General features: G+C 55.5%; 1 protein-coding gene across 11 annotated transcripts in view; it reads right to left on the bottom strand.

Annotated features, from left to right (window-relative positions):
* Nucleotides 1-15957, bottom strand: part of LOC105616444 (uncharacterized) — a 157341-nt gene that overhangs the window by 127124 nt on the left and 14260 nt on the right. For 5 of the 11 annotated variants that reach the window (XM_060395048.1, XM_060395049.1, XM_060395050.1 and 2 more), the window contains exon 1: nt 1-15957. This exon is cut by the window's left edge and continues 17313 nt beyond it. The exons of 5 other annotated variants lie outside the window; for them this stretch is intronic. The gene's annotated coding sequence lies outside the window, so the exon portion shown is untranslated. One more of the 11 variants, XM_060395047.1, reaches the window with a different exon arrangement.

The following is a 15957-nucleotide window of genomic DNA, read 5'->3' as shown; positions in this document are numbered from 1 at the left end:
TCACCCTGGTCTGCGAGGCTGGACAGTCCCTCCCGCCCAGCTCTCTGCCCTCCGCTTTCCTAACAGAGCCAAATCTCAACCCGCACCCATCGGACCCAAGAATCCATTGAAACCTTCTGAGCTGAGACAGAGGAGTCCGTTTTTATTCGTCTCTGCCTCCCAAGGCTGAGCACAGCCCTCTGGAGGGGAGTTAAAGGGTTCCTGAAGGTTAATCCGATGTACTCTCTATTCTAATTGCCTTTATAGGTGAGGCTGTGATAAGCTACCATAAATCGTTTTAGCCCTGCAGTGTCAGAAGCCTGAGCTTTCATTCATTTCTCCTAAAGACACAGGTGTTATTCTTTCCGTTTCACCGATGACTCATATATTTTGCCCAAGGTCACTCAGTGAGGACATCCTGCCCCAAACATAGTTTATGATGTGGCAGGTGAGAATTGTTCTTATTTTAAAACAAACAGAAGGTGAACATACAACGTCCAGGCTGGCTGTGCAGCATTCCGTGAACGCAGGCACCCAGAACACCCTTCGGTCAAGACTGGCGTGGGCTCCCCACGAGGTTCAGGGTAAGGAATCCACCCGCCCGCAAAGCAGGAGACTCGGGAGAGGCGGGTTAGACCCCTGTGTTGGGAAGATGCCCTGGAGGCGCTTGCAGGATTCTCGCCTGGAGAATCCCATGGACAGAGGAGCCTGGCGGGCTGCAGTCCGTGAGGTCAGCAAAGAGTCAGACTTGACTCAGCGACCGAGCACAGCAAGTGAAATCGTAGCCACAAAAACACAAAAGGGTGTGAGTGTACAGGGGAGGGTTACACCTCTGTGCAAGTGGTCCATAAAGGGTCCCAGGAAGCAGCTCCTCAAGAAGTTGAAACAAATAAGAAAAATGATTTCCCATGAAGGTCAAACAAGTTAAATCAGTATTCCACAGGAAGCTGGAATGGATGTCTTCCTCAGGGTTAAGCAACAGCAGGAGCTTCAGTGGCTGCAGAGACAGACACGCTCTCCCATCCCCGCCTCTGCCTTTGTGCAGGACTGAGCCCTGACCCTCCCGAAGGCACCGGAGTAAGAGCAGGGCCAGGATTCCCAGGCAGGATGGCGGGGAGGCCGCTGAGCCCGCTGCTTGTCCCAAAGAGGCACCGAAATCCCCAGCCACCGCAAAGGGGCATCGCCAGGGCCTGCCACCGACAGAGCCCCCAAGTCCTAATCCAAGCGAGTAATTGGACCTGCATGTTATCATGGGCTTAAAAAAACACCCAGAACTGAACAGTCAGATTCATGAGCCAGCAGGTACACTGGTGGCTGCCAGGCACGGGAAAGGGCAGGGCGATGGGCACTGAGTGTTTAAAGGGGACCCAGCTGCAGTGTAGGAAGGTGAAAAATCTGGGAGACGGGTGACGGTGAGCATCGCACACGATGGGAATGTACTTGGTGGAACTGAACTAAGCGTACAGTTAAATACGGTTCCAACAGTATGTTTATACTGTGTGACTCTCACCACAATAAAGAAAAAAAAGCATTTAAAAAACCTAAAGCTAAAAGAAATGATCAAGGACGATGCACTCAGACCCCAAACGACACCTAGACAATCCCTCCAAGCTTGAAAGGAACAATTCCATGACCAAGACAAGGAAAATGGGTTTTCACAGGCACCCGTGAGCCCATGCTGATACAAATACAGGGTTGAACAGATAAATTCATGGGAGAGAAGAAACAAAAGTTCCTTGCGGAAGAATTCCTAACACTGTTTGGAGGGACCTCCCCCTGGGAAATTGGCCACCTGATACAAAGAGCTGACTCACTGGAAAAGACCTTGAAGCTGGGAAAGATTGAGGACAGGAGAAGGGGGCGGCAGAGGATGAGATGGTGGGATGGCATCACCGACTCAATGGAGATGAACTTGAGCAAACTCTGGGAGACAGCCTGGCGTGCTGCCGTCCATGGGGTGGCAAAGAATCAGACACAACTCATCAACTGAACTGTGACAACAAACTCGGAAATGAGCTTGATCCCCTCCTGCTGAGCATGGGCCGTACCTGGTGACTCTTCCAAGGAACAGAGGAATGAGAAAAGCAGAAATTTACCGTGGAGAAACCCGGCAGCCACCGCATTATCCGAGCGATCGAGGTCAACGTCATGCTGACATCACATGCCCCTGATAGGACACCACAGACAGCTTCACCCCTGTGGCGTTCTTCCCCAAACCCCAGGCTATTATGAGAAAACATCGGACAAAGCCAAACTGAAGGGCATTCTTCAAAACACATAACCAGTACTCTCCAAGATCGTCAAGACCAGACAGGACTAAATGGAATGTGGGCTTCCAATTGGATCCCCAATAGGAAGCAGTCATTAGTGAAAAACCTCAATTCAGTTCAGTTCAGTCATTCAGTCGTGTCTGACTCTTTGCGACCCCATGAATCGCAGCACGCCAGGCCTCCCTGTCCATCACCAACTCCCAGAGTTCACTCAGACTCACGTCCATCGAGTCGGTGATGCCATCCAGCCATCTCATCCTCTGTCGTCCCCTTCTCCTCCTGCCCCCAATCCCTCCCAACATCAGAGTCTTTTCCAATGAGTCAACTCTTCACATGAGGTGGCCAAAGTACTGGAGTTTCAGCTTTAGCATCATTCCTTCCAAAGAACACCCAGGGCTGATCTCCTTCAGAATGGACTGGCTGGATCTCCTTGTGGTCCCAGGGGCTCTCAGGAGCTTTCTCCCTAGTGATACGCAAATAAAGCGTGTGGTTCAACACATGGCATTGCAAACATGGTAACATCTGAGTTTTGACAACAGGGCTACGGAGGGTTAACAGTGGGAGAAACCAGGCAAGGGCTGGCCAGGAACCCTCTGTACTGACTCTGCAACTGTTTGGTAAATCCAGAACGATCTCAAAATAAAGAGTTTGTTTTGGAAAGTGTACTTGATATAGCCGGCGGATAACCCATCCAGACCATCACTCAGCCCTGGGAACAATACAAGAGGATGACGTCAGAACGCTGCGCAGTTTCAGTCCACGAGCTCTCATGAAAGGGAGTCCTGTGTGCCAGGGCTTAAAGTGAGAGTAAAGTGAATGTCACTCAGTCGTGTCTGACTCTTTGCGACCCCATGGACTGTATAGTCCACGGAATTCTCCAGGCCAGAATACTGGAGTGGGTAGCGTCTCCCTTCTCCAGGGGATCTTCCCAGCCCAGGGATCAAAGCCAGGTCTCCCACATTGCAGGCAAGATTCTCTATCAGTTGAGCCACACGGGAAGCCCTTGGGTTACCAGGGGCTTGATTACTTCTAATTCGCAACCACCCCGAGCACCAGCCTCCCTTCACGTGGGCAACTGGCGATGGGGGAAGTTTAAGCAAACTAACAAAGTCACACAGCATCCAGGGGTGCAAGTGATTCTAACCCAAAGCATGGGTTCTCTTCCACGAGGCCCACTGGCCCTTCCCAGGCTGGGCCCACGGAAGACCACCAGCTCATCTAATCAGAGCCCTGGGGATCCTCGGTCAGATGCCTTTCTGTCGGGGATGCTGGGATGAGATGCTCTTTTCGGAGCTGATACAGAGAGGAACCACTAGGTGGCGACAGATCCCAGCGATGTCAGGGAGCGACGCCTGCCCAGGACCACCCCCAGCTCAGACTCTGCCTAGGATTCCCAGCACCAGCTTTGTTGAAAGCCATTCAGGGCTTTTCTCTTGCCAAGATTTGCACAAGTGTAGAAAGGAGGGGTGCCCTCACCCACTGGTATAATTTTGGAGGTCCGGCTGCAAAAACAACCGAAGACTGGTTTATTTCTCCCTTGGAAGAAGCTGGTAGACAGCTGTGTGTGCGTGTTAGCTGTTTGTCGTATCTGACTCTTTGTGACCCCGTGGGCTGTAGCCACCAGGCTCTTCTGTCCGTGGGATTTCTCAGGCAAGGATACCGGAGTGGGTTACCATTGCCTTCTGCAGGGGATCTTCCTGACCCAGGGATAGAACACGGGTCTCCTCATTGCAGGCAGATTCTTTACCGTCTGAGCCACCAGGGAAGCCCTGAGCTACTTGTATAGTGGCACACACACACACCCACACACACACACACACACACACGCACACACACCCACACACACGCACGCACACACACACGCACGCGTGCGCACACACACGCACACACCCACACCCACACACGCACACGCACACGCACGCACACCCAACCCCCCCCACACACACATGCACACACACCCACACACACACACACGCACGCACGCACGCACACCCCCCCCACACACACACACAGCTGGAGTGGACTTTTAGATTCTCTCTTCAGAGTCACAGTTAGCAGGACTCTTGCCAACCACACCAACAGTCACCGCCGTGGAGCACAGACGGAGGTGCTGGTCCCTGTCTTTGAAACCTCGAGAGCTCCAGAACCCAACTGCCTGGGCTTGAATCACACCATCGCGCCAACCAGCTCCACCGCTCACGGTATGTGTGACCTCAGGCACCCAGGTTAGCGCTGAGCCTCACCTTCCGGGTCTAACCCTGGAGATGGGCTCACGACCAAGCCGACGAGATTCGCTGTGATAGTGACGCGGATTAACAGGTGAAAGTCACTGAAATCGGTGCTTAATAAACGTCTGCCATTTTTCTCGTTGCTTCTCCCCCTTGAGGGGGTATGTCTGCCCCACCCCTCAACCCTCCAGCCCTTAAGACACTGTCAGTGTGTATGGCAATTGCGTGCAGACATGCTTAGCCGTGTCTGACTCCATACGGGCCCCTGGACTGTAGCCAAGGGTGGGTTGCCATTCCCTTCTTCAGGGGATCTTCCCGAGGCAGGGATTGAATCCATGTCTCCCGCACCGCAGGCAGTTTCTTTACCGTCTGAGCCACCTGGGGAAGCCCCTGGGGGTTCCAGAGTCCCCGGGGAATCTCTCCCGCTGACAGTACACAGACAAGGGGGTCTAATGAGAACCGATCTAGAAAGCTCTACACCGTGTCCCTGTTGGAACTACACATTTTATCTTAAAATATATTTTATCCTGGCTTCATTCTTTTTCTACCCTTATTACCTACCTTTTTTAAATTTACAAAAACAAAATTTTAAATAAGCTGCCTTAAATCCTCTTGGTGACAAAGCCAGCTTTAAATATGTTTAGCATTTTGCAAAGGCAAGTGACTTTTTTTTAAAAGCACCATCCAAATGGGGTGGAAAGGTAGGCTGGATTTTGTGGGGGGGTTTTAGCCTCATCTTGAAATTGGTGAATTTGAAGAAGCCCCTGCAATAATGTTGCCTGAACACCAGAGGGCACCACAGCCCACAAGTCTGGCTGGCCCAGCACTGGCCCGGGGCAGGCTTCAAGGGTAGAAAGAGAGAAGAAAAAGACCCTCTTCAGACCCCAAAATCGTCTGAGCTGCCGGATGCTAACCCCCTTCGGCCTCACACCTCCAAACCCCCGGGGCAGTCAGGAAGTAGGTGTTGGGGCATGAGAGAGTGTGAAATGTTAGTCGCTCAGTCATGTCTGACTCCTGCAACCCCACGGACTGTAGCCCGCCAGGCTCCACTGTCCATGGGATTCTCCAGGCAAGAATACTGGAGTGGATTGCCATTTCCTCCTCCAGGGAATCTTCCTGACCCAAGGATCGAACCTGGGTCTCTTAGGTCTCCTGCCTTGGCAGATGGGTTCTTTACCACTAGCGACACCAGGGAAGCTGTGGGGAAGAGAGAGCTGCAAACCGCACTGGGTCTGCATTGGGGTTAAGCTTCTCTGTGTGCTATGAGGATTTAAAGAAAAGGTGACGCCACTGACCCCTGAGTGATGAGACACACAGCATGTCACTCACTGTACAGAACACGTCCTCCCCACGGACGCCCGCCTGCACACCGCCCCGTCACAAAGTCACACCCTGTACAGCAGCTCCGTCAACCCACCCTGCAGATGAGCAAAGCGAGCTCCAAACATGCAAAGCAACTTTCGGAGACCTGGTGTCTGGGCTGGCTGCTGGCCCAGCTCGGGGAAGTCTAACTCAGCCCGGGAGGTTTGCACTTACCCACAGCACCGCCCCAAAGGCAAACATGAGCCTGTTCTCAGGAGTCCTGCCCTCAGTAAACCTGGGTGATGGCTGCGGACAAAGCTGAGGGTGGGTCCCTAGGACCTTCGCCCAACGCCACCCGCACAGGGGGAGAAGTTGCCGCTCAGGAGTCTGCAGCCCCTTCATCTGCCCCGTGCCTCCCCTCAGCTCTCAGCAACCCTCGTAGCTCCTGCTGTGTGTTATTACATCTTCGGCCGCATCATCGCTCTGTAACAGTAAGGCAGGCCCCCAGAGACACACGGGGCAAGAGAGACCTGCCTGTTACCACCCCCATCCCAGCCCTCTCTCATTCACCAGCCAGCAATGTCGGGCCCCAGAGAGACTCGGAAAAGATAAGAGAGAGACGAGGACCCTCCACAGAGCCCAGAAGACACCCCAACAGCGCTCCACCCCAATGGGGATCACGGTGGCTTCTCACGTGGCCGACCTCCCACCCAGCCTGACTCCCCGGACACCACTGATGGCCAGACCAACAGGCAGGACTGCCCTGCAAAAGGGCACTGCGGGGGAGCCACTCACTTTCTTGTAGTTATTTCACATTAGAATCCAAAAAGTGGATTAAATTCTAATACTCTGGCTCCATTTTTCTAGACTTGTTCCCCTTTACCATCCACCAATAAATATTTCATCGGAAAAGACCCTGATGCTGGGGAAGATTGAAGGCAAAAGCAGAAAGGGGTGGCAGAGGATAAGACGGTTAGATGGCATCACCCGCTCAATGGACATGAGTTTGAGCAAACTCCAGGAGACAGTGGAAGACACAGAAGCTCGGCGTGCTGCAGTCTAAGGGTTTGCAAAGAGTCAGACAAGACTTGGAGATTAAATAACAACAATAAATATTTCATGTCAAAAACAATTCGAAAGGGAGGGGATATATGTGTATACCTATGGCTGATTCATGTTGAGGTTTGACAGAAAATAACAAAATTCTGTATAGCAATTATCCTTCAATAAAAAAAAAATCTCCTAAAATGGTTTACTGGCAAAGAATGACAACATCTACCTTCCCATCAAGAAGGATGGAACTGCTGAAACCCACGAAAGCCCCAAACGACGCATCTCTCCTTTGTGAATGCCTCCTTATTGTAGCTGGGAGTGACTGTGAGTTCCTGACTGGTCCACACCAGTGGTCGTCCAGGGTATACGCTGCCTGGAAATTCTTGGCTACGTCCACAGCCTAAGCCAGTCCTCACTGACAGTCGCTCCTGGGAGGCAGCAAGCCCCTCTCAGCCCTGTGTCCCCACCATGCATGAATCAAAATGCTGGGCACCAGGGATCTATCAATAAGTGCTGCTTTGGGCAGAGAGTGAGTGAGTGAAAGTCGCTCAGTCGTGTCCAACTCTTTGCGACCTCATGGACTATACAGTCCATGGAATTCTCCAGGCCAGAACACTGGAGTGGGTAGCCTTTCCCTTCTCCAGGGGATCTTCCCAACCCAGGGATTGAACCCAGGTCTCCTTCACTGCAGGAGGATTCTTTACCAGCTGAGCCACAAGGGAAGCCCCATCTAATTTCTGAAATAAGGCTCAGCAGGGCTGGAGATCAGAGCAGAGGGGAGCGAGCCCTTTTCCCAGCTACCACAAGCATCGGCATCCACACAGAGGATGAATGGAGGGGGTCTCAGTGCTGAGTTTCTGGGGGACCCGGAGCCCCTTTCTGGGAACTTCATCTCAGAGTGAGGGGCTCACCTCCGGTAAGCAGTGCCAGGGCGCGGTATTCTTATTCTCAAAGTGCCGTCATTTCTCTTAAACACAGAAGAAAAAGGAACATACACTTTTAGGCTGGAGAAGATATTTTAAAATGTAACAGCAATACATTCGTATTCATACCAACATCTATGGCCGTTCTTCACTCATCAGTCGTGTCTGACTCTTTGTGACCCCACGGACCGCAGCACACCAGGCCTCCCTGCCCATCACCAACTCCCGGAGTTCACTCAAACTCACGCCCATTGAGTCAGGGATACCATCCAACCATCTCATCCTCTGCCGCCCCCTTCTCCTTTTGCTGTCAATCTTTCCCAGCATCAGCGTTGTAAAATTTCATTTTTTTTTTTTTAAGAAGGGGGAAATCACAAAGGGAAAGGGCTTGGGCCTCATGCAAGGTGGCTGAAGACTCCTGGGGAGGGGCGGGGTCCCGAGCAGGCCAACGTCCCCTCGGAAGGGGACGGAAGGAAGCCCCAGTCCTGCGCAGGAATGCCGCCCACTCGGCCCTGAGGGCTGAGGGCGGGGCAGGACGCGAGTCCCGCGTCAGAACCGCGGGCTCCATGCTGCTCCCCACGGCGCCCTGTCTCCAGGAGGCTCTTCGCAAGTGAGCTCCACTTGGCCAAGGTCCCCATCCAACCCCAGGGCCGGGGGACAAACAAACGCCAGGTGCGAGGGGGCTGGCGGGCTCGGTGGGCGCAGGAAGCCAAGGGGGTGAAGCCCGGAGCCACCCCCGCCCCGAGACAAGCCCCAGTCCAGGCCATCTGCCCCCTTTATTTGAAAACCCACCTGACAGAGAACAGCACCACTTGAAGCGCTTCCAAGTGGCCCATGCAGAGGCACCGGCCACACACCACATCACGCCTCCTGGGCTTCCAGAGCATTTTCATCCAAAAGGAAACCCCGCCCACTAAGCAGCCACTGCCCCGGCGCCTGCCTCCCCCAGCCCAGGCAACCGTTCATCTCATCTCCCCTCCGCCTCCGTCCACCGGCCCGTCCTGCAGCTTCACGGAAGTGGGGTCACAGCATGTCGTCCTTTTCCAGGCTTCACTGAGATGTTTTCAGGGCCCATCCATCAGTGGAGCCTCTCCCAGTAAGTACTTCGGCCAAACAACATTCCATTGTATGCTAACTCGTTTTTCTCCTCCTCTTTATGGGCAGGACAGCACTCAGAAGGGAAAGCAGAAATCTCTAAGATGTTATCAAAGCTCAGTGACAAGCGCTCATCTCAGTAAGAGGTGTGAGTCTTAAAAACAGAGGTTATTGCCCAATGAGTTGCTCGATCGTGTCCAACTCTTTGCAACACCATGGACTGCAGCAGGCCAGGCCTCCCTGTCCATCATCAACTCCCGGAGCTTACTCAAACCCCATGTCCATCAAGTCGGTGATGCCATCCAGCCATCTCATCCTCTTCGTCCCCTTCTCCTCCTGCCTTCAATCTTTCCCAGCATCAGGGTCTTTTCCAGTGAGTCAGTTCTTCCCATCAGGTGGCCAAATATTGGAGCTTCAGTCTCAGCATCAGTTCCTCCAATGAATATTCAGGACTGGTTTCCTTTAGGATGGACTGGTTGGATCTCCTTGCAGTCCAAGGGACCCTCAAGGGTCTTCTCCAAACACCACAGTTCAAAAGCATCAATTTTTGGCACTCAGCTTTCTTGTAGTCCACCTCTCACATCCATACATGACTGCAGGAAAAACCATAGCTTTGACTAGACGTACCTTTGTTGGCAAAGTAACATCTCTGCTTTTTAACGTGCTGTCCAGGTTGGTCACAGCTTTCCTTCCAAGGAGCAAGCATCTTTCAATTTCATGGCTGCAGTCACCATCTGCAGTGATTTTGGAGCCCCAAAAAATGAAGCCTGTCACTGTTTCCCCCATCTGTTTGCCCTGAAGTGGGGGCATAGAGGAGAAATGGCAATGGCATTTCTAAGCCTCAGGATGTGCAAAATCAGAGACACGTACAAACCACACGAACACCTGTTCTCTCTGGCTTCTGCCCTAACATCCACTCTTCCATCACATATCCAGGGCCCGTGGAGTAGAATTCTGATTCAGCACTTTGACTGGGGGGTTCGAGAAGAAGCAGGGCTCCCTAGGTGCCGCTAGTGGTAAACAACTCGCCTGCCAAGGCAGGAAACAGGCATCGAGGCAACCTTTAGAGGCTGATGGAAATGTTCCAAACTGGATTGTGGCGATGATCACATAACTCCGCACGTTTACTCAAAGGCACTGCGTTGTACATTTACAACAGATGGATTTTAAGGTATGTAAAGCAAATCTCAATAAAGCTAGCTTACAAATAAAAAGCTGGTGGTGAGGCAGGCTTCCCTCGTAGCTCAGTCGGTAAAGAATCTGCCTGCAGGAAACCCAGTTCGATCCCTGGGTCGGGAAGACCCCCTGGAGAAGGAAATGGCAACCCACTCCAGGATCCTTACCTGGAAAATCCCATGGACAGAAGAGCCCAGTGGGCTGCAGTCCATGGGGTCGCAAACGGTCAGGCATCCTGAGCGACTAACACTTCACAGAGGCAGGCAGGCTGGAGGGAAAAGAACTGATCATCAGTCTCCAAGCTGCCACCTGGCATGAGTGGGCCTCACCAAGGAAGTCCCTTGTCCCCTAACCTCAGGGACACAGTCCCAGCTGATGGTCAGCTGGGTGGACTCCAGGCTTCAGGTTCCATAAGGCTGAGCCCATCCCCAGCTCTCTGGCCCCAGGCACGCTCCCCAACTTCTCCGAGCCCCAGTTTTCTCACTTGTAAAACGATGCTAATAATATTCACTCCTGTGAGCAACGTCACCAGAAGGCAGAGCTCACGAGCCCTCCAATGCCACTTCTGGCATTTTTTTCTTTTAATTTAATAGGTACTCCCTGGTAGTAGCCAGTGCAGGAGACAGGAGAGACAGGGGTTCGATCCCTGGGTAGGGCAGATCTGGAGACGGGAATGGTAACCCACTCCAGTATTCTTGCCTGGAAAAACCTATGGACAGAGGAGCCTGGCGGGCTACAGTCCATGTGGTCCCGAGTCAGACAGGACTCAGCAACTAAACAGCAACAACAGAGAGACCTCTGCAGCGCGCCTGGCACTAAGGTAGGTGCTTCCAGGGAAACAAAAGCAACAGAAAAAGGCTATTTTCCTGTTTACCACCTTTTGAGACGCTTACAAAGAAACTCAAGGTAGCTGAGGACAAAACCTCATAACCAGGATCTAAAGAAGTCAGTGCTGAAGAGCCCAAGGGTAGAGGGGTGGGGTGGTCTGGAGGGGGGATGCTCAGAGGAGCTGGGGGCTGGGAAGAACACCCTGAAGCAGGAGGGCAGAGGAAGGGCTGTCCCTCCCGCCCTGAGGTTGCGTTCGATCCAGCTACGCCTCCTCCCAGCTGCGATGCCGGGCGGACGCTCAAGCCCATCAGCGGTCCCTTCCGAGGCTCGTGGCAGGAGGAACGAGGCAGTTCGTGTGAAGAAGGCTGCAGGGCCGGGCACACAGCAGGGCCTCAGTGAGCGTCAGGAGAACCCGCGAGTCACAGGGAGCGAAGCCGGGCCTTGGACGAGCCGTGAGGGACCCGCCTGGCAGAACTTGGCCTCAGAGAGCCTCTCTTCCTCCCTAGAAACCCCCGACCCCTCAGCTCAGATGCAAAGCCAGTCTGGGCAGCACCTCTTCGGCCCTGGGCTCCTGACGCAACACAAAGGAGGCCCTGTCCCCGAAGAGCTCACAGCCATTCCCTTCGGGGAGAGACTGGCCCTCCCGGCGCCTGTCTCAGCTGTGCCCCTTCCCAGCTGCGTGAGTTTCGTAAGTCACGTGTCCTCTCTGCGCCTCAGGGTCCTCATCTGTAAAACAGGGATGGTACGCCTGCCTCCTGAGGCCACTGAAGAAATGAATGTGCACGTTATCTGTGTGTGTCCAAACACGCATCCATGCACGTGTGTGAACACACCTACACGTGTGTGAACATGCCTACGTGTATGTGTGCATGTCTGAAAATACCCACGTGCATGTGTGTCCAAACATGACGTGTGGGTGAGCATGCCTACACGTGTGAACATGTCTGCGTGTGTGAACACATCTATACGTGTGTGTGTCTAAACAGGCCTACATGTATGTGAGAGAGCATGCCTACACATGTGAACATGCATACAAGTGTGTGGACATGCCTGCGTGTGTGAACACGTCTGTGCATATGTGTCCAAACACACCTACAAGTGTGTGAACACGCCTGCATGTATGTATCCAAACACACCTGCATGTATGCGTGTGTCAAACATGCCTACATGTATGTGTGTCTGTGTGTCCAAACGCGCCTGCGTGTGTCTGCGCATGCCTGTGTGTCCAAACGCGCCTGCGTGTATGCGTCTGCGCATGGGTGTGCGTGCAGACGTGCCTGCGGGCACGCGTCTGCGCATGGGCGTGGGCGCAGAATGTGTGGAGCACAGAATAGCAGCGATGGCTGTCATTAGCTAATACCGTGAGCGCTTGTCACTAACTCTCAGCGGCAGCCGAGGTCAGACGCAGCGCTGCAGGATTCCCACTGCAGACCATGCGTCTCTCTCCCGCCAGTGGCAGCACGATGGGGGCTGCAGCAGGCCCCTGGGCGGCCCAGAGCCGAGTCCAAAACCAGCCTCAGGGTCCCCACCACACTCCACGGGCCGGTGGCCAGCAGCCCAGGCTCGCCCAGCAAGGGCTTCTCACGCTGGTCCAGGCTGCGGCTGCGGGAAGAGGGACGGGGTCCTCTTTCCTTCTACTGGGCCAGCCACGCCCTGTGGAGCCCCTCCACACACTCAGCACATGAAATGGGCAAATTAATTCTCCCCGGACCGCAGGGCCATCCCTTCTGCCAAAGAGAGAGGGTGGTGGGAAATGACCCGCGGATCAGCAAGCCCCGTTGAGTTAAAAAGCAAATGACCGCTGGTTAGGAGCCAAGGCAAGCCACCAGGTTTGGGGACACACGTCCACAGGGGCAGCAGAGGTGTCAGCGGGGAGATGAAGTCATGGGGAGCGGGGAGGTGCTCAGGGCAGAGGGCTTGGGGGGGTCTCCCCACTGCCTGCAGACTGAGGTCTCCGTCCGCATTGTGAGGTCAGAGGACCCCCCTCAACATCCCGCAGGGCCTTGCCCATCTCCTGGGGGCTTCTCCAGCCAGCCTGAGTGGCAGGTGAAACTGCAGCGCCCCGGGCACCTCCATATCAAGGCAGACCTCTCACTCCACCCTCCCTCCAGAAGCCCAGGTCTCTTCTCAGGGGGCAGGGCTGATAAGGAAACGGTCCCCCCAGACCTGCCCCTGAAGGTGGGGCATCGGGACCAGCCACCCGGACGCCTGCACCGAGCGAGGGTTCCCTTCTCCTCGAGCCCCATCAGGCTCCAAGGACAGAAGCCTCGCTCCTCTCCGCACCCGAGTCCCCCAGACACGCCCTCTCCCTGCGCCCCCGCCCTGACCTCCCCAAACAAAGGTGCTTTCTTCCCTGCCCCAGGGGCCCCACACGTTCAGCAGACCTGTGCTTGCTTACCTTCTGCTGGCCCCCATCCTGACCACCCTCTGCAGGCATCTCCGTACCCTGGAGACAAGCCCCACATTGTCTCGGCAGACCTAATAAATGACAACGCTGCCCACCTCCCGCCACGAACCCCGCTCGCCTGGCCGGCTCCCCCCGTCCCGTCTGAAGCCTCCCTGTGCTAAGGGCCGCCTCCCCCGCCACGGAACAGGAGGCTTATGTCGGGCGGAGAGAGAGACAGGCTTGTCTAGCGGGGCCGCCCCCTCTGCATGGTGCCAGGTGAGGATTCGGCCCAGACAGACGCTGCAGCATCCGTGAGCCAGGCCCTTCCTCCCTTCCTCTCACTCAGGCCTGGAATCGAAGGGAAGGCAGCGGACAGAGGGGAGGAAGGCTCCTTGGTGGGTTTCCCCAAAACACGCCTTTCATCCACAGGAAGGCAGAGTCAAAGATGAAAGGGGCAGGAAAGATTAACCAGTACAGACTGACTTTCTGCCCAGCTGGTCTAGGGGATGGGGTCGGTCGGGCGCCATCAGAGGGGCTGCTGGGGTCCAACGACAGGTGACCATCAGCCTGGAGGACTTGGCTGTTTGAAGGTGGGGTTTGCCAGAGGACATGGGTAAGACGTGCGTACCCCTGTCCGCACATGGACTCACACACGGACTGCTCCAGAGTCTACAAAACCGTCCCTTGAGCCTCCAGCCTTGGTGCATAAGTGCTAAGTCATTTCAGTCATATCCGACTCTTTGCAACCCCGTGGCCTGTAGCCTGCCAGGCTCCTCTGTCCTGGGGATTCTCCAGCAAGAATACTGGAGTGGGTTGCATGCCCTCCTCCAGGGCATCTTCCCAACCCAGGGGTGGAACCAGTTACCTCCTGCATCCTCTTGCATTGCGGGCAGATTCTTTACCGCTGAGCCACCTGAGAAGCCCCCAGCCTTCACTGGGGGCAGAAGAAAGCAAAAGGAGACAGCACCCCACCACCAGATCTCTGCAGCCAACCGCCTGGAGCCCTGACCCCATGCTCGGTGAGCGGGTTCACCAACCGCCCATCAGGAGAAATCGACCACCCAGGAGATGGGCACCTTGACTCCCGAGCCTCACTGGCTCTGCCCGCCCTCAGCAGGGTGGATGGGCCAGCGGGCTCTGCACAGAGACCCAGGTGCCTCCTGCCACTGGATGCCCTCAGGCTCGGCTGGGGGCGCCTTCTCACTGCCCCCAGACCCCTGCCCACCTCCTCCGGGCCGTGCGCTCCTGGATGGTAGGAATGGTGGGCCGCAGGGTGGAACACAGGCCTTCTGGCTCCCAACTCACACACACAAGTCCATCCCCAGGGCCCGCCACTCTGCCCTGAGAGGAGGGGGGGGGGGTCCCAGATTCGGGGCCGAGAGCTGGGTCGAGACTCCCCTCTCCGAGGCTCTTCCTCGGCCACAGCTCCCATGAGGCTCCCCAGTCCGCTTGTTTGCTGCCGCACCTGGGCACCTCCCTCCCGACTCTGACCGAAGGCAGCCCCCGCGAGGGCACACGGTGCCAGGGACACGGGACAGGCGGTGACACTCGGCTTCACTTCCTGGCACCTGGCACCTGCGGCGGGTCCCAGCCCCGCCGGGGAGGGAGCGGACAAGACCACAAGCGCAGCCTGGGCAGGGAGGCAAGGGCCGGGGGTGGCCTCGCTTCCACAGTGACCTCAGCCGCTGCCCACCCCTCAGCTGCCCTCCTCCCGCCTGGGACCCTCCGCCTGGCCTCCAGCTTTGGGCAGACAGAGATTTCAGAAGCAGACACAGTGGGGCCGGAGGCGCCCACAGGCCCCTGTTGGGCGACGCGGGGGAAGGCGCTTTCCTTCTCTGAGCCGAGCTTGCCGGGTCTGGAGGATGTGGTGAGGACCGAGACATCCATACACTTGCGGGTCCACAGAGGACAGTCCAGCGTGGACAGCCTGCCAAGGAAACGTCTCGGTTACAGGACAGAGTGCAAAGCTCGAAACCATGTATCGCCAAAAGGCTATCCCAGAGAGGAGGCCTTCCCTGGTGGCTCTGCACCAAAGAACCCGCCTGCAATGCAGGAGACCCGAGTTCAGTCGGGAAGATCCCCTGGAGAAGCAAATGACAACCTGCTCCAGGATTCTGGCCTGGAGAATCCCCAGGACAGAGGGGCCTGGCGGGCTACAGTCCACGGGGTCGCAAAGAGTCGGACACAGCTGAGCCACCGAGCAGTTATGCCCCAGACAGTTGCAGCTACGGCCACCTGAGGAGGCAGGGGGTGCCCACCCCCGACACACACCCCCCCAGACGGGATTCACGCCGGCCGAGTGCAAACACCCACACCCACACACACACTCCTAGATGGGGCGAGCGTACACACACACAGGCACAGCACCAGGTGGCTAAATGTACCCCAGACGCCTGCTACCCAGAGTCCCTGGTATCGGGCATCTTCTAAACAAACACATGCAGAGGGGGCCTGGCCCCCGTGTGGGTGAGGTGTCTTTATTTTTAATCCAAGTAGGTAAGTGAAAGAAACTAGCAATTTCTCCCTGGCAGATCAAGACAGACTTGCCAAAGAGCATCTCAGCGATTTAGAGAGGAGATGCGAGGTGATTTCAGCGGAGTTAGAGTCCCAAGCGGAGATTCCCACCAAAATTAAAATGATAAGATGCCAATTCTTAACCCTCCAGCACCAGCCCTGCCCAAGCCCCCTCGCAGGCTCCTCAGAAGCGCCCCCCGCCC

Source organism: Ovis aries, chromosome 11 (assembly GCF_016772045.2).
Source record: "Ovis aries strain OAR_USU_Benz2616 breed Rambouillet chromosome 11, ARS-UI_Ramb_v3.0, whole genome shotgun sequence".
NCBI classification, from domain to species: Eukaryota; Metazoa; Chordata; class Mammalia; order Artiodactyla; family Bovidae; genus Ovis; species Ovis aries.
Note: the sequence above shows the minus strand (reverse complement) of the source record. Positions and strands in the feature narration are given on the sequence as shown.